The sequence below is a fragment of the Trachurus japonicus genome, unplaced genomic scaffold, assembly GCF_045865225.1.
Source record: "Trachurus japonicus isolate A0001 unplaced genomic scaffold, Traja_1.0 AP030745.1".
In the NCBI taxonomy this organism is placed as follows: Eukaryota; Metazoa; Chordata; class Actinopteri; order Carangiformes; family Carangidae; genus Trachurus; species Trachurus japonicus.
Window position 1 is genome coordinate 6,712 of NW_028220878.1, and position 15,835 is coordinate 22,546.

Here is a 15,835-nt window from a genome sequence, read left to right on the forward strand (position 1 = left end):
CACCAAGAGGCTCCGGATAAGCCCAAAGCCTACTGCCCCTACTGCAGCAATACGCAGCACTTCTTGGACCAGTGCTTGAACTTCAAGCAATTAACCAAGGAGCAGAAGACGACCTGGGTGAAGGCCAACAACCGCTGTTGGCGTTGCGGACGGCACCACCAGGCCGCCCAGTGCAGGTTGAGAGTCCTATGTAAGACGTGTAAGGGAAAGCACCTTGAAGCCTTGCACGAAGTGAATCTCCGGCCTGGCAGGAATGAGCGCGCCGCTGGGAATGGCATTGGTGCAGCGGTGAAGTCAGCCACAGATGTTCTCATAGTGCGAAATACGGGGGGGTTTGGGGGGGTCGGACCCCCCCGATTAACCCCTTGAGACCCCCTGAAAGACTCAAAAGCAAAATCTGAGGGGGGTCTCAATCTTGTCAAAAAAATAAATAATATAATATAATACAATAATTGTATTGTGGTCAATTAAATGTGTTTAAGATCACCATGTCCAGTATTCATAATTCAAAACATTTATTCGTTTAACATTAAGCTGAACCGTGTCACCTGCGCATTATGCAAATTAGCCATGTGCGCCAGCCCAGCGCAGGAGTCGAGCCCACTGCTATCAGAACAGAGGATCCCGTTCCTCTCCCACCCTCTGCCGAAGAAAGTGAAGTTGAGGCCGAGTGCTCTGAAGACGTAGCCGATGCCGCAGCCCCCGCTGCTAGCACTGGTGATTGGCCGCTTTTCTTTTTCTTTCTTTTTTTTTTTTTTTACACCTAAGCAGGTGGGGTAATGGAAATACCGCAACCCTTGGCTTGACATTAAGGCAGGAAAATAACTTGAGGTAAGAGGCTAGCCTCAAACCCTTCAGGGGTCCGCCCGCTATTCAGACATCCCGCTATTCCGACATCCCTCTATCTAGACATGCCGGTAGTCCGACACTTTTTGATACCGCTATTCCGACACGTCTTTTTTATTTTTATTTTATTTTTATTTTTTTACAGCTGCGATACCCAGGCGCGTCTCTCTCTCTCTCTTTTCTTTTCAGCATGTCTATCACTGGTTTGATGAGGGAGTGATGTTCTTAATCTCAACAACTCAACTATCAAGTCACAAACAAAACTGACACACATGATAAACAAACAGAACTATGCTGCAGTTTGTTTGTCAAGTTAACCTGTGACCTTCAGCACCACGGACAGTGCCGCGGATGAGCCGCGGAGCTGCATCTGTGAGCGTCTGGGCTCTGGGCTCAGGGCCTGGGGCCTCATTTATCAAAACTGTAAGTAAGCAGTGTAAAACTGCTGCTACTAAATGTTTTCCTTAGGCCTACGGAGAAAAGACAGCCAAAATATTTACACCTTTTTCAGATCTATCAAACTGTGCGTGCACAACTCTGCACCTCAACTTTGATAACTGGATCCAAGAATGGTGCGCAGTTGCGCACGTGAACACACCTCCGTCCCGGAATGCCTAGACAACCATATGGTCAGCACGTGCATATTAATTAGCCATGTGCTCTGTGGAGCGACAACAAAGTGACAACGAAGACAACAGGCGGAGGGAGGGGGGAGAAAGCTAGATACATGGCATCGGGCAATAAATCAGGCAAAAACCTCCCAAATCTCAACAAAAGGGAGCAGAAAAAAGAATAATCTTATGTAATCTGCCCCTTTATTCCAGACAATCTTTTTTTCTTCTTTTACCTATGTTAAAACGATGTAAAGCAGCAGGATAAACTCAGGTGACAGAATAATAACAGTCTCAGTAGCTGCAGATCAGTGTGCGCTGCTGTGTGCTGTGTGTTTTTAAACTTGGAGGGTTTGTTTTTTCTTCTCTAATAGGCCTATGTATTTGTGTATGAGAAACAGTGTCTCAGATGAAAAAATAAAAATAAATCAGAAGGACACGTCTGACTATAACGTAATCAATCAATGTCGGAAAAGCGGAATGTTTGAAAAATAGTAAAGTGCCGCTACTCCGACAATGAAAAAAAAAAATGTCGGAATAGTGGGATGCTTAAAAAATAATGTTAATGCCGCTATTCCGACAATTAGAAGTCAATGTCGAAATAGCGGCATGTCTGAATAGCAGCATGTAACCCCTGCTTCAGCATACTATGGCCTGAACCCCCAGTGGTGTTGTTTGGCCAGGCGCCTGTTGTGAGCTATTTGTCTGTGCTTTTTCAATTTCCATGATGGCTCGTTATACGAATGTGATTTGTGGATGTGTTCAATGCTGTGTTTAAACGTATTTGCTAGATGGATGGTTAGATAAGGTTACATGATCGGTCATAGTTGCAGGCTGAGGATCTCGTGCACATAATTGCACGTCAGTCTCCGATCTCCAGATTTATACAGTTGGTTGTTATTCGAGTGCACGAGTTTGGTGTCTTTCATTCATTTTAATTGTTGTATTTTATTTATTGTCTATTCGTTTCTGCATTGCCCTGATCGCGCGCCAGTCTCCTATACCTGGCATTTATTCATTGTTCAAGTGCGCCAGTGTGGTGCCAATTATTGTCTTTTATTTATTTGAATTATCGTCTATTTATCGTCAATTACTTTCTGCATTGTAATGCACAACTTTGCCTCTCCTTTTTAGGCTGTAGGCTAATTTTCTTGGCTTATTGTAATGTTATAGTCCTACTTTATAAAAAGAAAAAAAATAACGGTATTGCACAACAATCGCGAGTTAGGGACCCCCCCGAATATTGATGGGTATTTCGCACACTGGATGTTCTGTACCTGGATCGGCGTGCCGGCTGCAATCAGGTCCTCTTGAAGGTCAGTAAAGTGCTCCTGCGTAATGGCAACCACACCTTGGAGACATACGCCATACTAGACGATGGTTCAGAGAGGACGATCCTTCTACAGGAGGCTGTTCAGAGGCTGCAGCTTCAGGGAACTCCAGAGAGCCTCACCCTGAGAACAGTTCGGCAGGACGTGAGAACACTACATGGTTCATCGGTGATGTTCAAAATCTCTCCAGCTGGTCAGCCAACAAAGACATTCACGATTGAGAGAGCCTTCACTGCAGGCGGACTAGGTCTCGCGGAACACTCTTACCCAGTGAAGGGACTTAAGCGCAAATACAAGCACCTTAAGACGCTCCCCCTACAACAGTTCACAGACGTCCATCCACTTCTTCTGATAGGCTCTGACTGTCCACACCTGGTGACGCCTGTTGAACCTGTCCGTCTCGGCCCACCGGGGGGCCCAGCTGCGGTGAAGACCAGGCTTGGCTGGACACTGCAAGGGCCAGTCAAGTCTCTTCAACAGTGTAACCGCCCACAACAGTGTCTGTTCGTGTCCACCACCTCTCCTGCGGCTGAACTCTTTAATCAGGTTGAGAAGCTCTGGCAATTGGACACCTTGCCATACAGAAATGAGAAACTGGTGACTAGGTCACGAAGAGACCAAGAAGGCCATGAACCTCCTAGAGGCAAAGACTAGGAGAGATGGAGGTGGATGGAGTCCTCAGGTACGCCACCCCACTGTTACGGGTGAGTAACATGCCTATACTCACAGCACAGCCTGAAGCAGCACTTCCCAGCCTACGCAGCACGGAGAAGCGTCTCGGCAGAGACCCGGTGAAGGCAGAGGCATATCAGGCAGAGATCACAAAGCTGAAGACAGCAGGTTACGTCTCCAGAATTGGTCAGGAGCAGGTGAAGACTTCCAAGGAGTCGTGGTTTATCCCCATCACCTGGTGACACACAACGGAAAACATCGGATTGTGTTCAACTGTTCCTACACCTATAAGGATAAGAACCTCAAACGAACTACTGCTGTGTGGCCCAAACCTTGGTGCATCTCTCCTGGGTGTCCTGCTGCGGTTTAGGGAACATTCCATTGCTGTCAGCAGTGACATAAAGGAATGTTCCACCAGGTGAGGTTGCTGCCCGAAGATCGACCGCTGCTGCGCTTTCTCTGGCGTGATCTACAGAGAGATTCCCAACCCAGCGTATATGAGTGGCAGGTCCTTCCCTTCGGGACTACCTGTTCCCCATGCTGCGCCATATACGCACTACAGAGACATGTCCACGATCACACCCATCCAGGAGATGCAGCGCGTGAGTCCATCGAGAAACCACTTCTATGTGGACAACTGGCTACAGAGCTTCCCTACTCCAGATGTGGCCCAAGACGTCGCAGAACAAGCTGAGGGGGCTGTTACTGGAGGGAGGCTTCGAGCTGCGACAGTGGGCCAGCAGCATGCCAGATGTCATCGGCCACCTGCCCAAAGACATCAGGTCAGAGAGTAGTGAACAGCTGCTTAACCACACAGACATGGACCCACAAGAACCTGCCCTGGGTCTACGTTGGTTATGTCCACTCGGATACGCTGCGGTATAAGTCACGGCCGCTGGAGCACTCCCCTGCCACCATGAGGAACATCTACAAAGTATTGGCCAGCCAATACGACCCCATAGGGTTCCTCACACCCTATACCACTAGGGCCAAAGTTCTTGTTCAGCAGTTATGGGACAAGAAGCGGGAGTGGGACGACCCTTTGCTGCCCGGTGAGTTGCTTACAGCATGGCAAGACTGGGAGAACGAGTTACCTTACCTGGACAGCATCAGACTGCCTCGTTGCTAACGTCAGTCCAGCCATGGATCAGGCAACCAATAAGCGAGAGGTCCATATCTTCTGTGACGCGTCTCAACGTGCGTATGGCAGTGTGGGATATCTACGCACCGAAGACACAGAGGGGCATGTAGAGGTGGCTTTCCTGACAGCCCGGTCCAGAGTGGCCCCCAAGCGTCAGCTCTCCATGCCACGTCTGGAGCTGTGCGCTGCGCTCACGGGTGCACAGCTTGCAAACGTGCTCACCCGGGAGCTCACATTGGAGATATCCAGAGTGGTTATGTGGACGGACTCAACAACTGTTCTTGCTTGGATCCAGTCGGACTCTTGCCGCTTTAAGGTGTTTGCAGGAACCCGTATTGCAGAAATTCAAGAGTTGACTGATAGCCAGGCCTGGCGCTATGTGGAGACGGCAGAGAACCCGGCGGACGACCTCACCCGGGGGAAATCACTGCAGGATCTCTCAGGTGAGAATCGTTGGAGTCACGGACCCTCGTTCCTGCGGCTGCCACCTGACCAGTGGCCAGTGCACCCAGTCCCAACGAGTGAAGACATTGCTGAAGAGCTGCGAAGACCCACAACCTGCTTGGTTAGCACGGTAACCAGCACCCACCATTCCTTACCTGATGCTCAGCAGTTCAGCACCTTCAGTGAATTGGTGAAGGCGACTGCGGGGACCCTTCATGGGGCGGCTGCTGATGCTACAGGGACCCCTACAGCAGAGGAGTTCAAGGAGGCGGAACTCAGCATCCTGCAGTCCGCTCAAAGAGACAGCTTCCCTGAAGAAGTCCAGTGTCTGGCAGCTGGGAACAAGTCCCTTCCTCCAGCTGCTTAATCACACTGGCTCCAGAATATGATGTATCACTCCAGCTGATACGAGTAGGAGGTCGACTGCGACGTTGTCAGGATCTGGAGCATGATGTGATCCATCCTGTAGTCCTTGACCCGAAACATGCTGTGACCAAGCTACTCATCCGACAGGTCGACCATGATCTAAAACACCCTGGTGCAGAGCGACTCTTTGCGGAGCTAAGGAGGAAGTTCTGGATTCTTCGGGGCCGTGAGGCCATAAGGAGAGAGCAGCGCTCATGCCCTGAGTGTCAAAGATGGAGAGCCCAACCTGTCAACCCCAAGATGGCAGACTTACCCCCTGCCACGGCTCAGGCTACATCAACCAGCCATCTACTCTACGGGGATAGATTGCTTTGGTCCGATGCAGGTTAAAGTCGGTCGACGGAACGAGAAACGCTGGGGCTTGCTCTTTAAATGCCTCACGACAAAGAGCAGTCCATATTGAGGTGCTGTCCAGCATCAACACGGATTTCCTTCCTGATGGCCTTGATAAGGTTCATATCCCGTCGTGGGAGACCAGCAGAGTTGCTCTCGGACCAGGGCACCAATTTCAGAGGTGGAGATAGGGAGTTACAAGAAGCTTTCCAAGCCCTTCATCCTTCTCTCCAAGCCCAGCTGGCAGAGTACCAGATAAAGTTTCGCTTCAACCCACCTAGCGCCCCCCACTTTGGCGGATCCTGGGAGCGGGAAATCAGGTCTATTAAAGCCGCTCTGACTGCTACCCTGGGCTCACAAGTTGTCAGTGGAGAAGTGCTGACCACAGTCCTGATTGAGATTGAGGGCATTCTCAATTCCAAAGCCCCTCGGCTACGTATCATCCGACGTAGCAGACCCAGACCCAATCACCCCCAATCTGCTGCTGATGGGGCGGCCAGACCCTTCTCTACCTCAGGCAGTGTAATCACGACTCAGAGCTGCTCAGCCGGCGCCAATGGAGGGCCTGTCAAGTGCTGTGTGAATCGCTTCTGGGTGCGGTTCCTGCGCCACTACCTGCCCACATTGCAAACAACGGTCCAAGTGGCAGTCGGATACATCTCCTCTTCAGCTGGACACCATCGTGATGATCGTCGATCCTCAACTGCCAAGAGCATCGTGGCCTGTTGGGAAAAATCGTGAAGGTGCTCCCTGGGGCCGATGGTCTGATTCGCACAGCAGAGGTTAAAGTCCAGGACCGCACCTACGTCCCGACCTGTGAGTCGTCTTATCAGACTCCCTGCTGTACCAGAAGACAATGAACAGTGACGGAATGAATACTGCAAATTTGCGGGAGCAAATTTGGGGGCGGCTGTTCTGAAGGCTGCAGGACAGAGCCGGTGATTTACCCACAACCCAGCCACTAGGGGCGCTATCGCGCTCTACTGCGCCGAGTGCTGTGGCTTGTGAGAGAGAAGAAGAAGAAGAGACTGATGACAGTGAGACGTGTGTACGGCCGGCAGAAGCCGTGTTGTTACTGTGTCAGTTAACCTGCTGTTTGTGGTTCAGTGTGCGTCCCAGGAGGAAAGTAAGTTCTGTTGTTTATTTTACTGGATTGCATTTTCATTGCTGTATATTTTATCTGCTCCATATGTCTGTTAGCTGAGGCTATTAGCTAAAGTGAATGTTGCTAACAGTGTTAGCTATTGCCTCTGATGGGTTAAATGGTCGTTTATGTAATATTTATGCCACTGACCGTTTCTTAGTTGTCAGTTGTGATATGGTGTGTAGCCTATATGATATTTATGTTTCATGCTAATGATAACTTTATCATACTGTGAGCTTATTAATGGCTATTGTTTTTATTTGGTTTATTTCAGAACCACACACACCCACCACATTGTGTGCAATATTTACCTGGATTAAAACACCAGAAAAGGGATCAACTGTCTCCTGCTTCTTCTTTATTAAGTCTTGGGGGAACATCTAGTGTGTTCTGACAGACGCCCTCTACGCGATTACGCATCAGAGAAACTAGCCTGCATTATTTAGCCTTCGTCACATACCACATACTCTCAATAGATTCTCCGGGTCCTCATTCAGGTAAACGCAGAGGGTCTTTAGGACGCATTCTCTTCCCAGATCCACGTCATCATCCTACGGCAGAAAAGCAGAGGAGAAGTTGTGTTGTTTGAGTTCATGTCTGTGAAAATTCTCATTTGTCCTGGTAAAAGGCATTTTTGTCTTGAAGACAATCAGTTGTTACACCCCCAACCCAGAGAATATATTTACTTCATCCATTGGTGCAATGATGCCCCCTATTTCTTTTTCATTACTGAGTAATTGTTTAAAAATAATATACATAAATGAAAAAAAAAACAATAAACTCAGAAAACAACAACTGATTTAGTAATACTCACCACTACTGCAGAGCCTTTGACACAGCACCCTGAGACATGTCAAATATTGCACAGCAACTGAACACCCTTTACACTGCCACATTCACTAGAGAAAGAAAGACAAATGGAAATTGGTTTAGTTTGTGGTGCCATATTATTTTGTGTTGTAATGAAGACTGATTATTAGACATATCTCTCCAAAATAGTTTCAACAAAAAAAATGAACATTAGAATCTTAAAGGCAATAGGACTTGCAGTAATTATCTTTACTCACAATATTAAAAAAAGGAATAATATCATAAAAGAAGGCCAGACAACAAATGTAGCCTACAGGGACATCGATCTGCATCACCTGTTACAACAGAGCTGCGCAAAAGAGAAAAAAGTGATCGCCCCCGAGAGCATTGTAATCATATCGGTTAACAAGCGTTGGTTATCATCAGTCAGAAAAAAAATTCAAAATGTGCATCCCGAAAACCAACAAAAGCAATTGAATAGTAGGCTAATACTCACCACTACACAGCAGCACCCAGAGACATGTCAAATATTGGCATAGCTGGAGGATTATCTGCACAGTAAAAATAGAAAAAATGTTGAAAAAAAGTCAAGTATGTGGGTGTGTAGACAAACATAAACTCAAGGCAGGGACATAGAAGACACAAAAATAGCTAACTTTAGTTTGACTTAAGCTTAGCAAAAATGACCAGCCCTCACTATTTAAAAAAAAAAAGTTTAAAAAAAAAAGAAAAGCTGTGTGCCCGCCCCTCCTCCCCAGCGAATTAAAACATAGCCTATTTATGACCAAAACAATATCTGATTATATTTGATTCATTAAACACAAATTATTGGTCTTTCCTGCTTGATTTACAATTTTATCTTGTTTCTCAGCATATATTAATCATCATAAAGCACTGACAAGCTTAAACATTAATATTGCCAGTGTGGCATGGCATGTGTGAGTGTGTTTGTACTGCTGCTGTAACTTGTGAATTTCCCCTTCGTGGGAATGAATAAAGGCAGAGGGAGTGCTGTTTGTACTGTATATCAGCACGGGTGTCCGGCCTCGTGCCTACGACCGAATCACACCCGTGCTGATATACAGTACAACAGCGCCGTTAGCCCGCTCGGCTAGCGAAAAGTCACGGAGAATTACGACATGAGGAGCAAAGAGAGGCTTAAAAAAGTCATTCTTAAACTCCGTAACGTTGGAGTTGGTTGCCCTCTTCATAAACATTACGGTGTTTTTTTATTTTTTAAAATAAAAGCCGAGCGGCTAACTAGCCGTTAGCGGCTAACCTAGCCGGCTAACTAGCCGCTAACGGCTAGTTAAGTTTTAAAGAAAAGAAAATAATTATTTAAAAAAAAAACACCGTAATGTGTATGAAGAGGGCGACTCGTAATTACTGGGAGTCGGAACACCGGGCATAGCCTACTTAAATCGAGGAAATGGGAGGTCGAGGTCGGAGAAATAGCAGCTAAGTTACATAAGTTACCGCTTAGCATAGGCTAACGTTACACACATAACAGCTGCTATACATTAAAACAGATAACCATAACGTTACCAAATAACAATGTGTGTTTTTTTTAGTCACACAACCACAACATATTCTCCCGAAATTGCTATCCCATTTTAAAACAAAATAGCTACAGACGTGCATCATCACATCTCAGCTAGAAGCTAACCTAGCCTGTTGCACAAAACTACAAAAGTTCTAACAGTGCTAATATCAAACAACGTCATTACAAGCATTAATATACATGACGATTAAAAACACAAAGGCCAATGTTTAACGTTACTGTGAATGTCGCAATACATCAATAAATCAATAAACTTACTAGAGGCTTCAGCACAACCGTGTCCCAGCAAAGAAAGATGCCTCCTCTAGTCTCGGCTCGGTGTGGACTACTGTGTTCGACCGTTACAGTAAAGGCGCGTCCGTGTCCACACGTCCGACACGGGTCCGTTCGGGATCCGCTGTTTGACGGTAGAATAACGGCTCTGCCTGGAGGCGGGGCTGATCCTCTAGGCGGCGGCCAAACGAATGTGACAGTCACGCGGGTTTGGTGACTTGAATGCGGATCCGCGTCGGAGTCTCCTGCTGTGTGGGAACCCAACACTGATCATCAGTCAAATTTTAGCATTTTAGCTTCAGAAGAAACTGTTGATATTAATTCTTACCTTGCTGCAATTTCCACCGAGTGGGAGATACGAGGCGGGGGGAGGGAGGGAGAGGGAGAGAAGGGTTCGCCCTCCTCACTTCTGATTGGTGATGGGGCTTCTCTCACATGCCACTCTTGTCAGTCATTTGTTGTCACGAGAAGAGAGTGGCGGCAAATAAATCTGTGGTCCGGGTCTTGTGTTGTTTTGAGGTTCACAGTCCCACTCACTAGTTGACATGCTCGGCTCGGCCCGAGACCCCCCCCCCCCATCAAATTTTTTCTCCTCGGATCTACGCGATTCAGAAGAATGACCCATTTCGATTTCAAAACGGCGAATTTCGCCGAAAGGTGGCAAGTATGCATGCCTGTGTGTAATTTCAGGGGGAACCTGTAACATGGATGCAGCAGAAGTTGTTGGCTGTTCACTTAAAGATTCAAACTCAAAATGTCTTTGTGTGGCCACTTTCCTGGTTAGTATCGACCAGTTCTTCATGGTTCTTATGAACAGTCTTTAGGTGCTTTCTGAAGCCATTGTAATGTACAAAAAGATGAAGGACATCCTTGCTCTACCACATTTCAAACGTAAGTTTTTAGCTGGATATAGGCCATGCTGAAATTTCAAAGACCTGAACAATTTTTGTGGTGCTTTTTACCAAACAAAACATGTGAACATACTCAGACAGTTCTTTCAACTGTGCTCTGACCTTTGTGAATTGGTGACATATTAATGGTCTTGCAGTAGTTTGGCCCTCAGTTCCTTGACTCGTGGGGTTTCCTTTGTGGTTCCAACATCGATGTTGTATATCGTTGTTTGGATGAAAGTGTAGAATGCAGAAAGTGCTTCATCATAGGAGAGGCTGAAGACATAGTGAGTCTTGAACAGCACATCAAAAGCAGCCACGATGTATGAGCGTTGCATGGGATAGCTTTCTGGTCCACAACAATGAAGAACCTCGCGATTTTCTTCTTTTGCTCTCCGATGCAAAGGAGGAAAGGCTGCCTTGCATCAACTTTATCCAGGAATGTAGTTGAGGCTGGCTCCTTCCTGTAGTTTTGAATGACACATTATGCATAATACTTAGCATAACATAGTTACACAGCAAGAATTATTCTTACAGTCCAATCTGCACCTCATACTTCTTACATGGTAGTACAAAAAGCTGATGGTACATACCTTAATGAATCTGACAACATGATTGGCTGCCTGTGCTGAGCTCATCTTGGGAGTTTTTTTCTGGCCTTTTGATGTAGGGGGCAGGAGATGCAGCAGCAACAGGAGAGCAGACATATCACTATCCCAGCCTTGAAGACAAATATTTGAGACAGACAACAAAAGCATTGTAAAACATTATTTCTTGCTTACTACAGATACCATTTAACTAAAATGATTATTTTTGTTGAATAACAAAACTCAACCTCATATTCGTCATTATTAAAATGACAATCGATCAATTAATTTATTTCAGGACCACAAATTTAGCTTTGGATGACTGTTGTATATTGGATTTATTGAAATTGGCAACACATTGTATGTTGGATACAGAAAAACTTCATATTTACCGTAGTCATTCTCAACCTCAAGATCAGAAGCAGCCAGCAGCTCGTCAAACATAAGGACTTGAGGGAAGACTCTGGCATTCTGTGATGACTCTGTGCTTGAAATCTGAAGACCACCTCGCAAGAAACCGTCCAGATACATGGTCCCCGAACATCATGGAAAAATCCTGTTCAATCTTTAAACAGAGGCACAATGTCCATATACAGCTTACTAAAATGCACTTTGCATTAGGAGTCAGTTTTCAAATAATTTATAATAAAAACAATAATCTCATATACATAATACATATTCCTACCAGTCCGGCTGTATCAAGAAAACGAGGGAAGACATCCAACACTGAAGCTGTTGCATCCTGGTCATGAACCAGCTTCTGTCTGTAGTCAAAGGTGGCTCTCATCTTCTCACTAACCACAGATTTGTCTGTTGAGTGTCTCATTATGGAGAGAGCCTCCCTGCACTCCTCACCAAGGAGCTGATCACCAGTTAACAGAGATTCTCGATGGGTTGTCGGACTGTCCTGGAAATCAGGCCTGGAACACTCACGGAAGCCATCATGGGTGTTGCGTTGTACCGTCTTGAGTCTCCATGCAAGATAGCCAGTATTGGCCTGAGATCATAGAAGTGTTCCTGCATGCATGCACACACATCAAATATTAAAGTAGTAGTGATTGCAGATACTGATTCTGATAATGTGGGCATTTTTTGACCTAATTTCAGATAATGTCAAGTCTTTCCTGTAGTGAAAAAAATACATTATGCTGCCTACTCATACCATGATGGCCCAGTTATACAACACATTTTTGGACTTCAAAGGCACATTAAAACTTACGTATCCATGTTTTGAGTAAGGATCTTGCAGATAAGGAAACAAGGTCACAATTTCCAAGCGCGTAAGTGGCCCTGGCATGCATGGGTGGAATCCTCCCTTTAGAAACAAATTATTTATTAGGCTAGGCAAGGCAATTTTATTTGTATAGCCCGTTTTTACAAACTGTTTGTCTCAAAGGGCATTACATGGCATCACAACAACATCCTCTGTCCTTAGAACCCTCACATCCACTGAGGAAAAACTCCATGGGAAAACCCTTTTAACAGGGAAAAATCGGAGAAAGCTCAGGGTGAGCAACAGAGGAGGGATCCCTCACCCAGGACGGACAGACTGGACAGAGATGTTGTTACAGACAAGACAGTTTTACAGTTTATTATTATTAGATGTGTCCCCGTCATGTTTTTCCTTTAACATTATATAAAAAATTATTTCTTACCCGTATGTTTCAACCATTTCCGCCACCAGAATGTTTACCATTTGCTTCCGTGCCCCAACTGACAATGTTTTTGGTTTGACCATACTCTTTGATGATCTCTTCACCCTTCGGGTTGGAGCTGAGAGCAGTTTAAACCCTCTGCAAAGACAACATTAGGCAGAGCAGTGAACTAGGTGTCAGTGCACCGACACAGCCAGAGCCGTGAACTGAGACACTGGGAGCTTCCGCTACAAACAAGCTTAAAATATAGACTTATTTATTTTCGGAACAATTTCTCATGTCGGGCTTCAATACAAGACGGACATTACAGACGAGCTGTATGGAGGTATTTGGATGTTTTTTTGGTGTGTCTTTTTGCACGAAGAAAAGTAAGCCCTGTTCGCCACCGTCACATGGCAGTGCAGTGCTGCGCTGAGCTGCTGTAACTCCAAAAAGGCACAGATGGCTCTGAAACTTCTCCCAACCCTTAGTCGACATGAGAGTGAGTAAAAAATGAGTGAAATTTTAATTTTGGGTGAACTATTGACTACATTTGGTTAAATTTAGTTACGTTTCAGAGGAGAGAGAGAATCTTTATTCATTATACTAGATAATGAAATTGTCTTCGGACCCACGGCTTAAAAAACACAGACATACAGTACAGTAATAAATAGAATAGAAGAAAAAAAAAGTTTCATTTAAAAAAAAGAAAGAAAGATGCAACAGAGCTGGTTGCACAAGTATGTAGGGTGGCTCGGGACGAGGGAGTAAAGTATAGCATTAGTGCAAGTCTGAGTGTGTCTGGAGGGAGAGTACATATTAAAGTCACATTAAATATAAATAGTTGAAATGCTGCCACTTATCTAGCACTAATTTTATGATCTAATACATGTGTATCTTGTTTCAAGGTTTACCTTTCTTGCTTCGTCACGATCCAGGTCTGGCCCACTTAAAGCACTGGGCTCCCTGACATAACACTGTGCTTTACGTTGGCAATAAACCTTTTGGAATTATGAACTTCTTGAATCCTATTCGTCTAGCTATACTTAGTGTTACTGCCTGTTCCCCAGGCCAGGTTACTCATTTAGCCAGATTTCCCTTGCACTCCAGGTTCTTCTGAAAAATCCACAGAAGCCAATTATCCAGTTGAGGCCTGCTGTTTGAGGGGAATATGATGAAGTGCTTCCTACTGTCCATCCAAGAAAAGTGGGAAATGTGTCATATCTTTGGCTTTTTCATTGGGAAGGAAGTTGTCACTTTAGCGGATTAAGATGTGTCATCTGTTCGTGGGAAATGAGCTGTGTTGCCCTGTTGACCCTCTGACTCTGATAAAGACATGACGTCATGGTTGCCTCACCTCAGGCGTATTTGCAACATGGATCTGAGGGTGTTTCAACTTAAGTTACACCGAGACTGGCCTAAAGGGAGTGTTGTGGTGTGCATCTGAGTGCAACAGCTGTGTTCACACTGGCCCACCCGCACCGCACTCAGGCCTAGAGTTCAACTGGGTCGACCCAAACACTGCCTGTGTGGAAGCACCCTTAAGAGTCTTAAAGCAGATATCATCGGCACGGCCGTTTCGGCTAATGCTGTGTTCAAGGCAGGCTTTTTGAAACCGTAAGTTACAGCTTCAAGTCACAACTACGACTTGGTAGCGTTCCAGGTAACCCGTAGCTCGTGTTTTTACCGTCCTGTTGTCTGTGAAAGTTCCCTATAACGGCCACTCGTAACTTCCGACCCGTGAACTCGTACCAGATCGAACTGGTATGACTTCACAGGAAGGAAAAACACAAAGTACGAGTTTCCTTGAACGCACCATGAGTTAGCAGCCCCCGCCCTTGTCAGGCATCAATTGGTCCTCGTGCTACGTCACCACATTCACGCGCATCCCTTGGCTGCACACACAGCCCTTCATGCCGTTCTCTCCCCTCATTGGATAACACTTGTATCCCACAAGGAAAATTTTCTCCTCGGGTTACAGCAGAGCAGAGTGACGGAGAGACTTGTGTTTAGGCTGAAATACTTCATGTAAGTGATTGCTGACGGAAAATAGGACTATTTAGGACTTATATTAACAAAAACATTCCACTGATATCTGCTTTAAGTCTTAAGTCTTAAGAGCATTTCAGAGTTCAGGTACAAAGGTCAGATATTGCATATTCTTCTTTTTTCATTTCAAATATAAAACATGGGTCCATGAACTAAACATTACATTAATGAGTATAAAATAAATAACAATCTAGTGTGACAAAATTAAATATAACCAAAAAAAAAAAAAAAAAAAAATCCTTAAGGGGTGTTCACACCAAACGCGATGCTGCGTTGTCGCGCGTCGAGATTACATGTAAAGTCAATGCACAGACGCGATTAGATGCGAAATCGCGCCGGGCGACGCGATGGACGCGATGCCACGAAAATCGCACCAACGCCCGAATTGAAAATATTGAACTTTTGACGCGACATCGCGTGACGCGACAGCCTATCAGCGTTGAGATTCTGACACAACAATACACTGCTACCGACTGCTACTCACCGGAGACAGATGGACAGGCACTCTGCAGCTGAAATGAAGAGCCTGTAACTTTAGTTGGTGTCCTGGAGATCCTGGCAACAACCCTAGCTGCTAGCAAGTCCTCAAACTCAGCAACAGTACCGTACAACGGCCGCGATACGAGCGGGGCTGAGCGGAGTTTTTTTTTACCTGCTACACCAGGACCAGGACGTCAAGGATCAGCTTCACCTCGTCCATTGTCAAGCCTACGGTAAAATGAGTGCACTTTCTGTGTCTCAACACATTTTTACATCCGTCCTGTTAGCTGGATTGACAGTAGAGGGGAGGGGAGGGGGGATGCGATGACGCGAACGGTTGCGCGTCAAAACACGAGCGATAGCGCGACGGATTGTCATTTGTCGCGCGAAAAAATCGCGTTCATCGCGTTTGGTGTGAACACAGCTTAACAATTCACTGAATGATATTAATTTAGCTCGGATAGAAATCCCAGCCACTTAACCGTTTGGTCATTGAGCAATTACAAAAATGTTACAGATGTCTTGGTGGTAACAAAAATTACGATACAGTAGTAAATATCATTAATGGAGCTAAGTCTATGTGACTGTTAGATAGCTGCCAAT

At 45.7% G+C, this 15,835-nt stretch overlaps 1 long non-coding RNA gene and 1 pseudogene across 1 annotated transcript; both read right to left on the reverse strand.

Annotated features, from left to right (window-relative positions):
- Positions 1-7,407: 7,407 nt before the first annotated feature.
- LOC146960076 (uncharacterized) lies at positions 7,408-9,810 on the reverse strand. The gene is made up of 4 exons (XR_015035531.1): positions 9,578-9,810; positions 8,255-8,309; positions 7,763-7,847; positions 7,408-7,499 (listed from the first exon to the last, which is right to left on the reverse strand). It is a non-coding gene; the product is annotated as an uncharacterized LOC146960076 (long non-coding RNA).
- Positions 9,811-10,569: 759 nt separating this feature from the next.
- LOC146960077 (uncharacterized) lies at positions 10,570-12,064 on the reverse strand (annotated as a pseudogene).
- Between the last annotated feature and the right edge of the window lie 3,771 nt (positions 12,065-15,835).